The 14,773-nt window shown below is 52.9% G+C and overlaps 1 protein-coding gene and 1 non-coding gene across 2 annotated transcripts in view; one reads left to right on the top strand and one right to left on the bottom strand.

Moving 5' to 3' along the window:
* LOC120375921 (zinc finger protein 850-like) overlaps positions 1–14,773 on the top strand; it is a gene marked incomplete at both ends in the record, with an annotated part of 362,646 nt that overhangs the window by 81,476 nt on the left and 266,397 nt on the right. The window lies entirely within an intron of this gene.
* On the bottom strand, positions 11,981–12,054 carry TRNAT-AGU. Its single transcript has one exon. It is a non-coding gene; the product is annotated as a tRNA-Thr (tRNA).

Raw genomic sequence — 14,773 nt, 5'->3', positions numbered from 1 at the left:
GTAGGACCCCCCACCGGCGAAGACCGGGAGCAGAAGAAGCTCTGGGGCCCCAGGCCCCGCAAGAGTTTTCTGGGGCCCCTGGAGCGAGTGAAGGACCCCGCTCCACGGTCCCCAAAAAACTCATGGGGGCCTCTGCGGGCTCGGCCTGGGGCAAATTGCCCCACTTGTACCCCCACCTCTGGGCGGCCATGCCTCATTCTCATCAATGCCTTTAATCAATCATTTTAATATAATTTAACTAATCAACCATAACATAATGTTACTTGATTATCTTACCAATTAGATCCCACCATCTAAATTGTTTTAAATCAAGCAAAATTACTTATATGTCAGCCAAAGACATTTTAAAAAACAGACACCGCACAGATAAACAATATAGAAATTGGGAGCAATAAAGAAATCACCATGATTACAGGCATGCAAACCATTTAAGAAATGACTATATTGTGAAGATTCTTTATTATTCATGCAGTTAGCCAGGAAGACCCTTAGTATTTGGGTACTTTTAACAGATTTGCCCATTAATTGGGATATGCTCATTTATTGTGGTTACTTGTCTTGGTTTTCCCCGATATTTCTACTCTTCTTGGGGGTGGGGGGTTGTGTAAATCTATCAATGTACTGGTTGTGTGCCCAATGGAATGATTCAAATAGCACTTTCAAGATGACACCCTTATTTGTCCCAGATTTAGCATGTCCCTATCATCACCCTTACATCACTACAAGAGCCTAAACAAAATAAGTTACATTCTTAAAGATTAATACCTGAGGTAGAAAAGGAAACAGAGAGATAAAATGAGGGAACTCACCCACTCCAGGAAGCTTGAACTCGTGAGTCTTCATTGATGATCTTAACTCAGAATCTTAATTCTGTCAGGAGTAGATGTGGTTACCTAGGGAAGTGGTGGAATCTCCATCCTTAGAGATTTTTAAGCTCAGTCTCCAGAAAGCCCTGGCTGGGATGATTTAGTTGGGGATTGGTCCTGCTTTGAGCAGGGGGTTGGACTAGATGACCTCCTGTGGTCCCTTCCAAACCTGAGATTCTATGATTCTATTCTATGATTCTAAATCAGGCAAATTTTGGGTCTATACACGCATAAGAATTCTTACTTGAGAGTGAGGAAATGGTTTGGTAGATAAAATATGCAATTGGTTGAATTGGTTGATGGGAGAACACTAGATTTGTTTATGGGTAAACTGAGGACTGAAGGAATTTCTTTAGGCTAGATAATAGGAGCTGATCACTTCTTACTATGGGTGATGTTCCTTCAGGGGGCTGACAATTAATTTGTCTGCTTCGATATTTTGGCTTGGCAACCCTTGCAGATTTGCAGCGCTGCAGCAGGGTGTGAAAAACCCCTCCTCCAGCGCTGCAAGTTGCAGCGCTGCAAAGCACCAGTGTGATCAGAGCCCCAGCGCTGGGAGCACGGCTCCCAGCGCTGTACGTTATTCCCCACAGGGAGGTGGAGTACGGACAGCGCTGGGAGAGCTCTGACCACACTCGCGCTTCAAAGTGCTGCCGCGGGAGCGCTCCCGCGGCAGCGCTGTGCAGCGCTAAGTGTAGCCATAAAATCAATCAGAGTTTCACTACTAGAAGTCTGTCCTACTGCTACGGTGGGTGTGAATGAGGATAGGGGTGTTGCCTAAAGCTTGTCACCAAGGAAGTAGGTATGTCTTGCACCTCCATTAACTGCTTTATGCAAGGTTTTTCTCAGATCAGTTTTGGTTGTGCGGGGGTGGGGGAAAAGACTGGATAATGTGTCCTGGTTTCCAAAGAAGACAGGTATTATCTGTGACCGCGGAGTTCTTAACAGGATATTGATCATAAAATATTTAACCATATATTGTGACTACTTACATTAAAGAAATCCATTCACCTTAGTTTAGGAGAGAGACCACTGATTGACCGAAAGTAATCTGGTGTTGCAGATCCCCATAGTCCAATTATTTTTTCTTCTCCACTGTCAGTGCAGCTTTCATTTTGGTGAGTTTTGCACAAAGATGAATCCAAAAATTCTGCAGCCACTGGTCATCTGCCCAAGCCTTCATTGTTGCAGAAGATTTTTGCCCTTGGGAACGATGTAGGGTGAGACCATATAATACACTTACCGAATATTTGTGAATCAGCTTCTACACACAAGCAATGACGTGTGAACATGGGACTGTAAGAGCTGGATTCACAGGCAAGAGTAGTTCAGCAAAAGGCAATCCTAAAATTTGTGAACTGTTCTGATACTTTACATAGACAAATAGTTATGAGAGACTCTTTTAAATACTCAAGAGGTGTGATGCAGAGTTTGATGGAATATAGGGAAATTATTTCACTGCATCAAGTCTCCTGTAGCAGTAAATTAGCACTGGGGCAGCAGATTTTTTATATTTTTAGTGGCATCCAGAAAAGGTCCAAGGGAGTTTTCCTGTGGGAGGGGGATTAGAGTCAGTACCGACCTTACAACGGTGACAGCGGTGCCGTGGCACCAGGCCCACCCTGCATCTCACTGCAGACACAGTTCTCAGAATTAAGCAATGTTCTCAGGGCTATTGTACTCTGTACTAGTTTTCAGTTGCCAGCTACATGCTTCAGCCATGCCACTTTCTCACTAGGCTATATCCTGAATAGTATGACTGGGAATGAGGCGGGGGACGGAGTGTAGCAGATGCAAATTCGAGGTGAATATTGTCTTGTCCATACTGTCCTGGGTTTATGGTGCTTTATGCCATGGCCTGAAGCAAAGTGGTTGGTGAATAACCAGGAATCTGGTTAATAATTGTCTAGATTCAGCTTTCTTCTTTCTCTCTCTGTGAATTATCACTAATTCAAAATAGTAGTGTGCAAGTTGACTGGATAATGGTAATAGCATAATCTCTTGTTATAACATTGTAAACCATACTACCTGGTTTTTATATTAAACACCTACTATACATAATACAATCAATCTGACAGAAACAAAACCTAGGAAAAGTTTATTCTTTCTGCGCCTTATTTAAAGTTTTACAGTTATCTCTTGCTTCAGAATGCCTCATGGGTCACCCATACTGTTTGCAGTAGGATTCAACATGTGGCTTGGCAGCTGACTCTGTACTGATTCCTGAACAGCTGGTAGCTCAATATTAATCTGAGATAGATAATTTTTTACCTCAAGGTTCCCAAGACACAGACAAGGTTTTCATCTCGAGGCCAAAAGACCAAAAACATCAAGACACTTGATCACGGCTTTGGATAGACCAAGAGACTACTCACCCATATGCAGAAACACAACTCTGTATATATGGGGAGGGGGGGATTATTGACCTTTGTGCATATGTAATAGTTTTTGGTGTTTGTAAGACAAGGTATAATAATGAACTGTGGAAAAGTTCCTGTTTGGTGTGAGAGATGTTACTTATACCTAAATGCACTCCCCTTCCCCACTCCCAGCCCTATGCATGCTGGCTTGGGTATATCACTACTGTAGTGTCAGCTTTTAAGAGAGCTTCACATGCAGAGCCATAACTAGGGATTTTTGCACACAAGGCAAGGAACAGAGGCAGCATGTCCGGCTCTTCCCTATTGGAGGGAAGGATCCACCTACGAATTTCTGTAAAAGAGCCGTATGTGCCACCCCTCTCCATTGATGACGACCAGCGGCAATTCAGCAACGGGTCCCCCAGTCCCTCTCAGAGGGAAGGACTTGCTGCCGAATTGCTGCTGAAGGAGAGACTTTCTGAGCCCCTCACTTTCCGTGCCCGAGGCAAGTGCCTCACTCTCCTTGCCCTCGTTACGGCAATATTCACATGCACCACTTCTAGTATTACAGTAAGTTAAAACAAGCTACAGTACATTGGCACATGAATGCTCTATTACAGTGTTTGCATTAGCATATTAAAAGCTATAACACTGAACAGACTAGTTTGGGCCGGCTTTAGAAAGTTTGGGGCCCACCCAATTCAAACATTTTCGGCAGGGCCCCAGCAGGGATGACTTTAAAAAAAAGGAAAAAAAGGTGGAAAAAAAAAAGCCTTTCCTTTCTTAGCAACCGGTTCCCTATAAAAAGTTCTGATTTAAGGGATGTGCCAGAATATGTATTTCTGGTACCAATAGGGTTACTATATTTCCAGATTTAAAAATTCCTCCCGGACAGCAATTTAAGAACCAAAAAGTCTGACATGTCCGGGAAAATATGGCTGTATGTTAACACTACCTACAGTTCTTTTTTAAAAAGATGGGACTGAACTAGAAATGAACTCCGCTTCACATGTGTGGGTCCCTGGGAGTGTGCTAGGGTGACCAGATGTCCCGATTTTATAGAGACAGTCCCAATCTTGGGGTCTTTTTCTTATATAGGATCCTATTAACCTCCACCCCATCCTGATTTTTCACACTTGATGTCTGGTCACCCTAGGGTGTACACATGTCTGGGTACCAACTGCTCTCTTCTCCCATCATTGAAGCAGGTGTGCAGGGTTACTGCCCAGGGAATTGCAGGGCACCAGTGGACATGGGGCTGGCTGCAGGCAGGGCAAGGGGTGCAGCAATGGCTGGAGACAGGGGTGGGTGGGGTGGGGTGGGCTGGCTGGCTTCAAGCAGGGCCATAGGGGGGTGCGGCATAGATTGGCAGTGCTGAAGACAGAGGAGTGCAGGAATGGCTGGCTTCAGGCAGGGGGGGTGCAGCAGGGGTTGGCTGGAGACAGGGCAGGGGGTGCAGGTACAGGGGGTACAGACCACCCGGTATGGTAAGTGCTCCCTCTTCCTCCTCCCTCCCCCACCAGAGTAGCAGCAGCCACCTGGGGCTCCCCTGCTTCCACAGCCCTGGCCATGTACATAGCTGCCGGAGCCCTGGGGAAGCGGCGGGGCTCCAGTGGCTATTTAAAGGGCTGGGGCGATAGAAGCAACGGGAGCCACAGACTTTTTAAGTAGCCCACAGATCCCAACAGCCCTACCCCAGGGCTCCAGAAGTGTGGCTGTGGTGGCAATTTAAAGGGCCCCCAGGCCCTTTAAATTGTCCCCTGGAGAAGCCGGGCCACCCCGGTACAATGCACTGACTCTTGCCAATACACCGAACCGGGGCTTGGGCGCAGGACCCTCTTAGGGGCAGGGCCCGATTCACTTTTCCCCCACCAATACCTAGTAGTTGCACTGTCATCTCCCATAGCTACTTAGGTTGCAGCTTTATTGTTAAAACTAAATTGGGAAGAAAGACGACTGATTCAGAACTTCTTTAATGGGTACTTTATTGCTAAAGGGTGTAGTGGGGTGTAGACTTGGAGGGAGGAAGGTTTCTATGATGTAGGCAAGATCAAGTATTTTATCCAAAACCAGAATACGAATGGCGCTGGTCTTCTTGGTGTCTGACCTTGAGCCCATGCCTCATGTCCCCATTTCCCCCATGGGGACCCACAAATATGTTTAGCACCGGGCCCACAACAGATTAATCTGTCCCTGTTTGGGGTGCAGGCTCTGGGATGGAGTTGGGGGTGCAGGAGGGTTGCAGGCTATGGTGAGTTTGAGTGACGGGTGCAGGCTCTGACCTGGGGCAGGGGATTCGGGTACAGGAGGGGGTGTGGATACGCGGGCTCTGGGAGGGAGTTACCAAATCAGCACGTTGTATAAGAGAAAGGAGCTGCAGTGATTCCATATAGACATGGAAAATGACAGAAGACACTTTTCCATAGTCAAAATGTGAGAGGCAGAGTGTGAGGGAGGGAGGGGGCGTCTGTGCAATATTTCCCGCATTCAGTCTCCTGGCTGGAGCAGTAACATCCCCGCAGCACTTGTACAGGCTAGAGAGGAGCTGCGGTGTCTACGCTTTGACAGTCTGGGAATTGGGCTGCTGGTGCCTCTAAGCCCCAGCCCCAGGAACCCGCCCCCTGCTCCGGGGCTGACAAGCAGCAGAACTGAAAACAGCCTGTGCCCCCCCCCACAACCCCGACACCCCCAGATCAAGGGGCCCCTGTCCCCACCCCCTCCTAAACGGGGTTTTGTCCCGCACAGGGTCTGGCAGCGTCTCCCGGGGCTTAACCCCGGCTCCCCACCCCGATTTTCCCCCTTCAGCCTCTCTCCTGCCGCTGCCTACAGCAGCTTGACCCCGGCCAGTAATTTTCTGCCCCGCTCAGACCCTGGCAGCCCCCCCCCCCCGCTGCGATTTGCCCCCTTGAGCATTTTAAACGCCCCCCAAGAGCAGGCAGCGAATGGTGAGTAGAGGTGAGGGCAGCGGCGACAGCGAGGGTTACTGGGCATGCTCAGTTCAATCCGCGCATGCTCAGTGCAGGCAAAGTAGCGAATCGGGAGCGGTTCATGTTTCTGACGTTACACCGGCTGCCCCCGAGCCGCGTCCCCCTCGCTCCGCGGCCGCCCGCGGGGAATGAGCCGCGCAGCCCCCCCGGCCGCCAGCGGGATTCGAATCCCAACGGCAGCAGCGCGCGCCGGGGGGGGGGGCACCGCAGCGGCTCGGCGAGGGAACCGGGGCCTCCCCCCACGCGCCGAGTCTCTGTCCCGCGCTCTCTCCGCCAATCAGGGAGCGGGGAGGGGCGCGGCGAAGTGACGAGTTATGGCCCCTCCTCCAATATTGGCCGCGCGTGTGTGACGGAGCGAGAGAGAGAGAGAACTACGCTTCCCAGAGTGCACCGGGAGGGGGCGCGTTGTCTGAGCAACCGACCGTCACTTCTGCTCTGGGACGAGCCAGGAACTACAACTCCCAGCCTGCCCGGGCGCCTCCGTCCTCCAGCCCAAGTGAGGCGGGTCCTGGGTCAACCTGACACCTCCCCCACAAAGCAACTCCTCATCCCCGCCCCGCCCCCAGAGAGCCCCGGCCCCGCCCCCCTCCGGCTCGTGACGCGTACTCGCGGGTCCCGGGGTCTCGGCCCTGCCCCCCCCCCACCCCCCGCCTGCGTCTCCCTTGGCCTCCTCTCTCCCCCCTCGGGGGCGGGGCTGTTGGATGGAGCCATATGGAAATAGGGGGGAGGGGCGGGGCTGGGAGCCAGGACTCCTGGGTTCTCCCCCAGCTCTGGGAGGGGAAGGGGCAGAGTGGGGGAGGGGCTGGGGTGCCTGCTGCCCTCGCGGTGACCAGCAGAGCCCCCCCTGCAGTTTGCCCCCCAACCACGCGCTGGGTGTGCTGGTTCCTGGAGCCGCCCCTGGTTCCAGCCCCTCTGCCCAGGCAGCTCCCCCAGCTTGACACACACACACACACAGCCCCTGCACCCGCCCACCCCAGGTCTCCTCAGCCCAGAGGGGAGCCCCCCGGCTGAGTGGGGAATCAGAACCCCCCCGAAATTACCCTGGGACCAGCATGATCTGCCTCCGCCCTGCCCTGCTCCGCATGTATTCGGAGTGAGTCAGTTTCCCTGTCCCAATGTGTGTGCTGCCATGTGTCTCTTCTCCTCCCCAGTTCCCTCCAAACCACCCCCTTTTGCCGTGCACCCCGGGCTGAGTCTCTGCCAACCCCCCTTCTCCCCTCCTGCCCCCAATATCTCCCTGCCCCTACAGGTCTATAGGGCTGGATCCCTCCCTCCCCCCTTCTTCCCTCATTTCCTGCCAATGGGGGTCTATGGAGATGGGTCTCTCCTCCCTCCATCCCCTCTCCTGCCCCTCCATATCCCGCTGCCTCTAGGGGTCTAAGGGGCTGGGTCTCTCCCCCCTCCATCCCCTCCCCTGCCCCAATATCCCTCTGGGGCTCTGTGGGGCTGGGGCTCTCTCCCTGCCCCTGTGCTCTCCCCTGCACACGATGTCCTGGGAGTGACTCAGTTTCCCTGGACCAACATTTCACACACCCCACCCCCACCCCACATGTCTCCCTCCACCCCACCCCATTTCCCCTGCACCCCAGGCTGGGTCTCTGCCAATCCCCCTTCTCCCCTCCTGACCCCAATATCTCCCTGCCCCTGCAGGTCTATGGGGGTGGGTCTCTCCCTCACCCCTTCTTCCCTCATCCCTTCCCCCAATATCTCCCTGCCCCAGGCTGTCTACTATGGGGCTGGGTCTCTCCCTGAAGCCCCGCCCCCAGCGCGGGGCTCACAGACAATCCCCGCCCGGCGGCTGTGACGTGCGCTGGGGCTGTGACGTGCGCTGACGTGTTCACTGTCTGCAGGCGACTCATTCACTGGAGACCAAAATGACAGAAGGTGTCACGTGTGGGCGGGGTTATGCAGATGAGCAGTGTCTGGCGGCAGGACGGAGAGCAGTGAGAGGAACCGAAGGAGCCCGGCGGAGAGAATTCTCTCCGTGTGGACAGAATCCGGTGTGGGGAGTTCGTGCTGTGGGTGCCTGCACCGGAGTCACTTCGGGGCAGTGATTGCTACTGAGCTGCATAGTGACCAAAGGCGTGTGAATGGGGTGTGGTGCCTGGCGGGGAGCAGCTCGTGGTGGAAAGAAAGCAGCAGATCCTGTCCTAGCAGTGGTTTGTGGGGCTGTGGGTTTTTTTTGCAACCATGAGTGGGATTGTTGTGGGTGCAACTAGACCCCCACATTCTCTGGTGGCCGGGGCTTCTACTGTCTGCCTGGGGGAGGGAGGGGTCCATGATGTCACAGCCCATGGTGGAGGGGAGGTTGAATCATGTTTCTGAAGTGGGAGAGCAACTTCCCCCGCTCCCACTCACTCTCCACTAGGGGTCTGGGCTGGGATCTCTAGGGAGGGGAGCACAGGAAAAAACAGTCTCCCCAATGGAACCCAGGAGTCCTGGCTCCCAGTCCTCCTGCTCTAGACCCCCTCCACTCCCAGAGCCAAGGAGAGAACCAGGGGCGGCTCTAGAAAATAGGCTGCCCCAGGCAGCGCGGTGTGCTGCGCCGCCCTTCCTCGGTCCCGCGGCGGGTCCCCTCTTCCCGCGGCTCCGGTTGAGCTCCCGCGGCAGGTCCACCGGAGCCCCGGGACGAGCGGACCTGCTGCAGGCATGACTGCGGGAGCTCCACCGGAGCCGCGGGAACAGCGGACCTCCCGCGGGCACGGCTGCGGACGGTTCGCGGGTCCGGCGGCTCCGCTTGAGCTGCCGCAGTCATGCCTGCGGGAGGTCCAGCCGAGCCGCGGGACGAGCGCCCCCTCCGCAGTCATGCCTGCGGCAGGTCCGGTCGTCCGCGGCTCCGGTGGACCTCCCGCAGGCATGACTGCGGCAGGTCCACCGGCCCAGCCTGCCGCCCCCTAGATTTGGCCGCCCCAGGCAACAGCTTGGTTTGCTGGTGCCTAGAGCCGCCCCTGGAGAGAACCCAGGGGTCCTGGTGCCCAGCCCCCTCCTGCTCTGACCACTCGACCCCACTCCCCTCCCAGGGTGGTGCAGGGGTCACTGGGTCTGTGTCCCAGCTCTGCTAAGGGCCTCGACTGATTTTCCCAAAGTGCTTCCTTCTGAATCCAGCACATCTGCCCCCCACTCTGCCCAGTTACTGCCCACCCCCGTGTGTGGGCACCAGCACTGTGCCGGGTTGTGATGGGAAATTGTCCAAGCTGGCCCAGGAGAGACGTGTGTGTCCCTGCTGCCCCCTGCTGGTGTGGCTGAGCCCCACTCTGTGTGTGTGTGTGTGTGGTGGCTTTGCAGGATTTTGTATCCTGCAGCAAGTGACACACACACACACATTGATGCACAAAGGGACTCTCAGTCCCAAGAACACTCACACACAACACACCCAGAGGGGCATGCTAGCCCAACCCCCAAAGAGAGAAACAATCACACCCCCAGCCACACTCACAATCACACACACACACACACACCAGAATATTCGCAGTTGTGCTCAGAGACACGACCGCACACAGTTCACTCCCACTGCTCCCAACACAAGGACCTCCTGCCCCACACAGCCTGTGCCGAGGCCTGTGGAACTCACTGCCACTGGACAGCTACCCATGAGAATGGACCTTTCCAGGAGACCAATAGACATGGCCATGGCGACAGAGGGGGCTGGGCTCCCAGGGTCTGACCCGGGCTGAGACTGGTTCTGACCTAGAGGGGTCTATCCAGCCGGGGGCAGCGTGACCCACACACAGACCCACCAGAAGCGCCTTTCTTAGCGGGTCTCCCAGGCCCTCCCCCACCCTGCCCCGGTTGGGTAACAAAGGGGCAGTACGGGACTCTGGACTGTGTCACAACCCGGTCCCAGCCCCTCGCTCCCACAAACTGGCGAGTTGGGTTACTGCCGAGGAATTGCACAAGAGAGAGTCAGAGCCAGGGAGAGAACCCAGGAGTCCTGGCTCCCCCCCTGACACACACTCTAACCACTGGACCCCACTCCCCTCCCAGGGCTGGAGATAGAACCCAGGAATTCTGACCACCAACTCCCCTCCCCCGTTCTGACCACTAGATCCCACACTCCCCTTTTAGATTTTAGTCCTGCTGCCTCTTCTATCCACCCACCCCACCTGTCCATCCCTTTGCTGCAGGTTTTTGGGGTGTCACCCCTGCTCTGCATTCCCCCAGTGCAGCCCAAGGCTTTTCCTCCCCCCAACCACACATCCTCTCCCCCTCGTGCTGGATCGTCTGCTTGGCCCCCTGTCCCCTCTCGGGGCGCGCTGTGCGGCGTGGCTGGGGATTGTGCACTGGCCCAGCACCAGGCAACACAGAACGGACACCACACGCCCTGCCCTGCCTCACCTGAGCTGCTCTCCAGGTGCATCGGAGCCCAGTGCCCCACACCTGGGCCCTCCTGCCCCACAGTGGGTGAGCTGCAGCCCCCGCCACACTCCACAGAGGGGTTAAGTGTCAGGCCAGCCAGCTTTTGTAACATGGGGAAATCACCACCGGGGTCGACGGTATGGGGGCTGTGACATACAGAGAAACAGTTGTTGACCTCTCTGCCTAACACTTATAATCACTTACAGTCTATCTTTCTGTAGTTAATAAACTTATTTTAATGTTTTATACTTACTTGTGAAATTGTCCAAAGTGCTTGGGAAAGCTGCTCAGATTAAAAAGGCTGGTGCATATTCACTTTCTTTTTGAGGAAGTGGCGAATTAATTAATGAGCTTGAACTTTTCAAGAGGTTTTGAGCAGTGTAAGACGGTACATTTCTGAGGTGCAAGGCTGAGGGCTGGGGAGATATGCTGGTGTCTCTCTATGTATAATTGAGGAGTGGCTTATAGAGCATTCATGCAACTTAGTTGGGTGCATTGCTGCATGTTGTTGGCTGAGTGATCACAGCACATGGAGGGGGTTTTGCTGCTTGTCACTAGTGCAGCATTGTAAGACACAGCCCAGGCTGAAGAGATAAGAGGACAGAGCAGTTCCACAGTTTGGGATTGTACCCCACGGATCCCACCACACAGAGATCCTGCTGTGACCAGCCGTGGTAATACTGTGCTCAGTGCTCTGCCTTGTAGCTTCAACAGCTGCACATGCAAGATGAGTTTCAGTGACCTTGACCTTGTTTCCATGTTTATCCAAAGCCTCCTTTTGACAGTTGTCAGCAAAAAGACCCGTTTCTGTTGCAAGCATTTGTATGGCTAGCCAGAGTCGGGCTTCTCTGTTAACAAAAAAGATTGACCAAAAGGAGACAAGAGGAGGCACGTTCAGCAAGGCAGCACTGGATGCTGGATCCTGAATCTACTCTTTATCCAGCAGCTCTCTTGGCAAGCTCTGCCATGGTGCCACGCTCTGGGACTTCTCCCTGAACTGCTCCATTTTTCATCAACAATAACATGAAAAGTGAAAGGACAGTCATTCTCCATTCTCCATTTCCTGCAAGCCCTCATCAACAATAACATGAAAAGTGAAAGGACAGTCATTCTCCATTCTCCATTTCCTGCAAGCCCTGCAGAGAACCCTCTAGAAGATATCCCCAGTGAATTGCATGGCTGCACAACACAGGGTCTCCTGTCACAGCAAATTGCAGCGGAAGCAACCTCCTTGCCAATGCCAATAGCCTTTTCATCAACACCAGACTGAGGATTTGATTCTCTCCAATGCTCCGTTGGAAAGAAGCCTTTTCCTTCACAAGCAATTACTTGGATTGTCAAGGGAGGTCTCTTCTGTTTCCTAGGAAGACACAGGAAAATGTGAGCAGAGGAGACAAAAAGCTATAGAACAAGGCACCACTGGGAGTTGAACCCAGGATCTCCTGTTTACTAGATAGGTGCCTTAGCCTACTAAGCCATGGTGCCCTCCCCAGCAGGCCCTTTGCAACCACTCCACTTGATGGTCCAAGACTACACCTTCAAAATCCAAAGTAAAAATGTGCCCCATTTCCCTCAAGACTTGCAGACCTTGAGCAGGCTGGCTCAGTGCACAGAAAGCCACAGCTGAGCTGACAGAGGGCTTCTAACATGCGCTTCTCCCACAAGCTGCTGTGATCAGATACTGACATTTACACAGAGCACGTCACCGGCCACCGTCAATACCAAGAGTGAGCTGGCGTGACTTCATGCACCCACAAGGGGGAAGAGACCTGTAAACTTCCCCTGTTGGACTTTATCCCCTGAGCCCTGAAACAACCAAACTGAACTCTGCCCTGTGAGGGTCATCCTATCATCATTACCCAGTCCGCTCATTTATTCATGCCCACGACTATCCATAACCTGTTTGTATGAGTGATGTACCCTCACTGATTGCTGGCTGTACCTTGAACCCACCCACCGTATACCCCGCATTGGGGACATGACAGACTGTGTATATGTATATGCCGTCCAATACCAAAACGCTAACATCCCCCTACAACCTGTATGTTACCCCCAATGCCACAATAACTGATGCTTCAAACACTTTGTATCGTTTATTTTTAAATATTCTCTGTGTTTCAGTCACAGCAGCTTCAGCTCAACTCTGAGTCATGGTAACCTTTCCATCAGCTCCGGATTTACCACTTAACACTTTCCAAGACTTAGCTACAAGGAAGGGTCTCTGTGTCTTGAACAAGCACTTACAAGGATTGTGCAGTGAGGTCTTTTCTTTTCATTAGAAGAAATAAAAGAAAGGAGCCTGACAGACAAACTGGGTTCAGCAAGGAAGAACTAGCAGGTCAAGCCAGGATCTCCTGGTGAGTAGGAAGGCTCTTCAGCCAGCTCTGCCCAAAGATCATAATCTAGAGGCCACTTCCCACAGAGTCCAGTTATGGTTACAGATCCATCCTGAAATTAGAGCAGGATATTTTAAAGCTTATTCTCACAGTAAAGTACCACAATTCAGCTATGTCGGCACAGAGGAGAAAACACTCCGTCATTTCATAGTTATTGCGACTGATCTCACTGACAAACTTCCTTTTCTCGGGGCTGCTCCCAGCACTTTAGGGAGTTTTTCATCTTCTCCCTTCCAGCTGTGGTGATGGGACTGCAGCAGCTCCCCAGATGGCCGGCTTTGCTCTTTCACTTATATCCTTCTCTTCTTTGGCTGAAGCTGTGTTTGCCATCAGTTTAATCCATAGCTGAGACCTCAGGTACCAGCAGCTAGTTACAAAGGCTCAATTCCCATCGCCATCAGTGGGAGGTTATCCAGGGCTGCAAGATTTGGCCCATGGACAGTCAAGGTGCTACAGCAGCTACATTCTTACATGGTGAGTCCTGCAGCCTATTACCAAACTGCTCTGCCATAGTCTGCAGGGGGCCTGACTTGCTGAGAATCTGGCAGAAGAGAGACCCTGGAGCAGAGAAGGAAAATGTCCTCAGCAGTCACAGCTGGCAGGAGCAGCAAAGACTGAGTATCAGACACACTTTTTCACCAGGACAATAAATGTGCACAACCCCCTGATATATTGTCAATTCACACCCACACCCAAGGAAGCCCTATTCTGCTCTATTACACTCTCATGGGATGAGAGTGTTGGTGCCACTAGGCCTGAGTAAACCAAAGTTGTGACTTTGGGCCTGAAGTGAACCAAAGTTCTTACATGCTGTGAACTTTAACCAGCCTAAGATGCTAACAGACTGCAAGCAAAATGTGTAGCTGTCAGCAATCTCCGCTTGCAAATGTAGGAGTTTGAAACAGCAGAAGCGGCGGGGAGGAGGGGGAGAGGGGGAAGGAAAATCTGTATGCGTTTGTTCTGTGAAGGCCAAAAGATAAGCCTGTGGATGAGAACTTTTCTAACACGCTGAAATGTAATGCCTAATGTAGCTGTTGCTGGGAAGGGAGGGGTGAGGGGGAAAACCGAACAAAAGGCTCACACAAACAAGGGGGGTATAAATGTTGGGACCCCACCTGTGAGCGTGCGTGCAGGATTTGAGAAGGCTGTTCTCCCTGGCACCTTTCTTTGTGCACAAATAAACCTGGTTTTGCTTCTCCACCCTGGTGTGATAATTAGTGCGACGCACACCGGGCAACAAACCCCGCTGTTGCTCCGCCTTGGGCTCTTTGAGCTGGCAACAGTTTTGGCGTCCCTGGGTGGGCTCAAGGCAAAATTGTGCCTTGCCCGGACTCCTCCAATGGCCAGTGGACGAAGGTCACAGCCAATGCCCAGCGCGCACCGGTGCCTTTACCGGGGGCCTTGGCAGAGACGCGTCAGGCTGACCTTGGAGGATACAACGGTGCAACGCACTCAGATAGTGGAGAAGCAGCTGCGGGCGACGGTGAGGAACCGGTCCTGTGGTAAGGTAGGAACAGTCCAGTGCTGTTAACCTTTTGTTTGCCTGTTAAGACCTGGGGACGCCCAGTGTCTTCCCATGGTATGGGGCAGGAACAGAGTACAGGCAGTGTATGGTGTACACCCCTAGAATGCATTCTGATGAATTGGAGAGTGTTTGAATCAGATCCAATGACTGAAAGTAAACTGAAAGGATTTTGTACAGTAGACTGGCCTCAGTATCAGCTAGAGAGCCAGGAAAGGTGGCCACCGGAAGGATCACTTAATTACAACATGATCCTTCAATTATTTCTGTTTTGTCAGTGAATGGG

The sequence above is a fragment of the Mauremys reevesii genome, linkage group 12, assembly GCF_016161935.1.
Source record: "Mauremys reevesii isolate NIE-2019 linkage group 12, ASM1616193v1, whole genome shotgun sequence".
NCBI lineage: Eukaryota > Metazoa > Chordata > Testudines > Geoemydidae > Mauremys > Mauremys reevesii.
The sequence above is the reverse complement of the archived record's forward strand: the minus strand, read 5'-3'. Positions and strand labels throughout refer to the sequence as shown.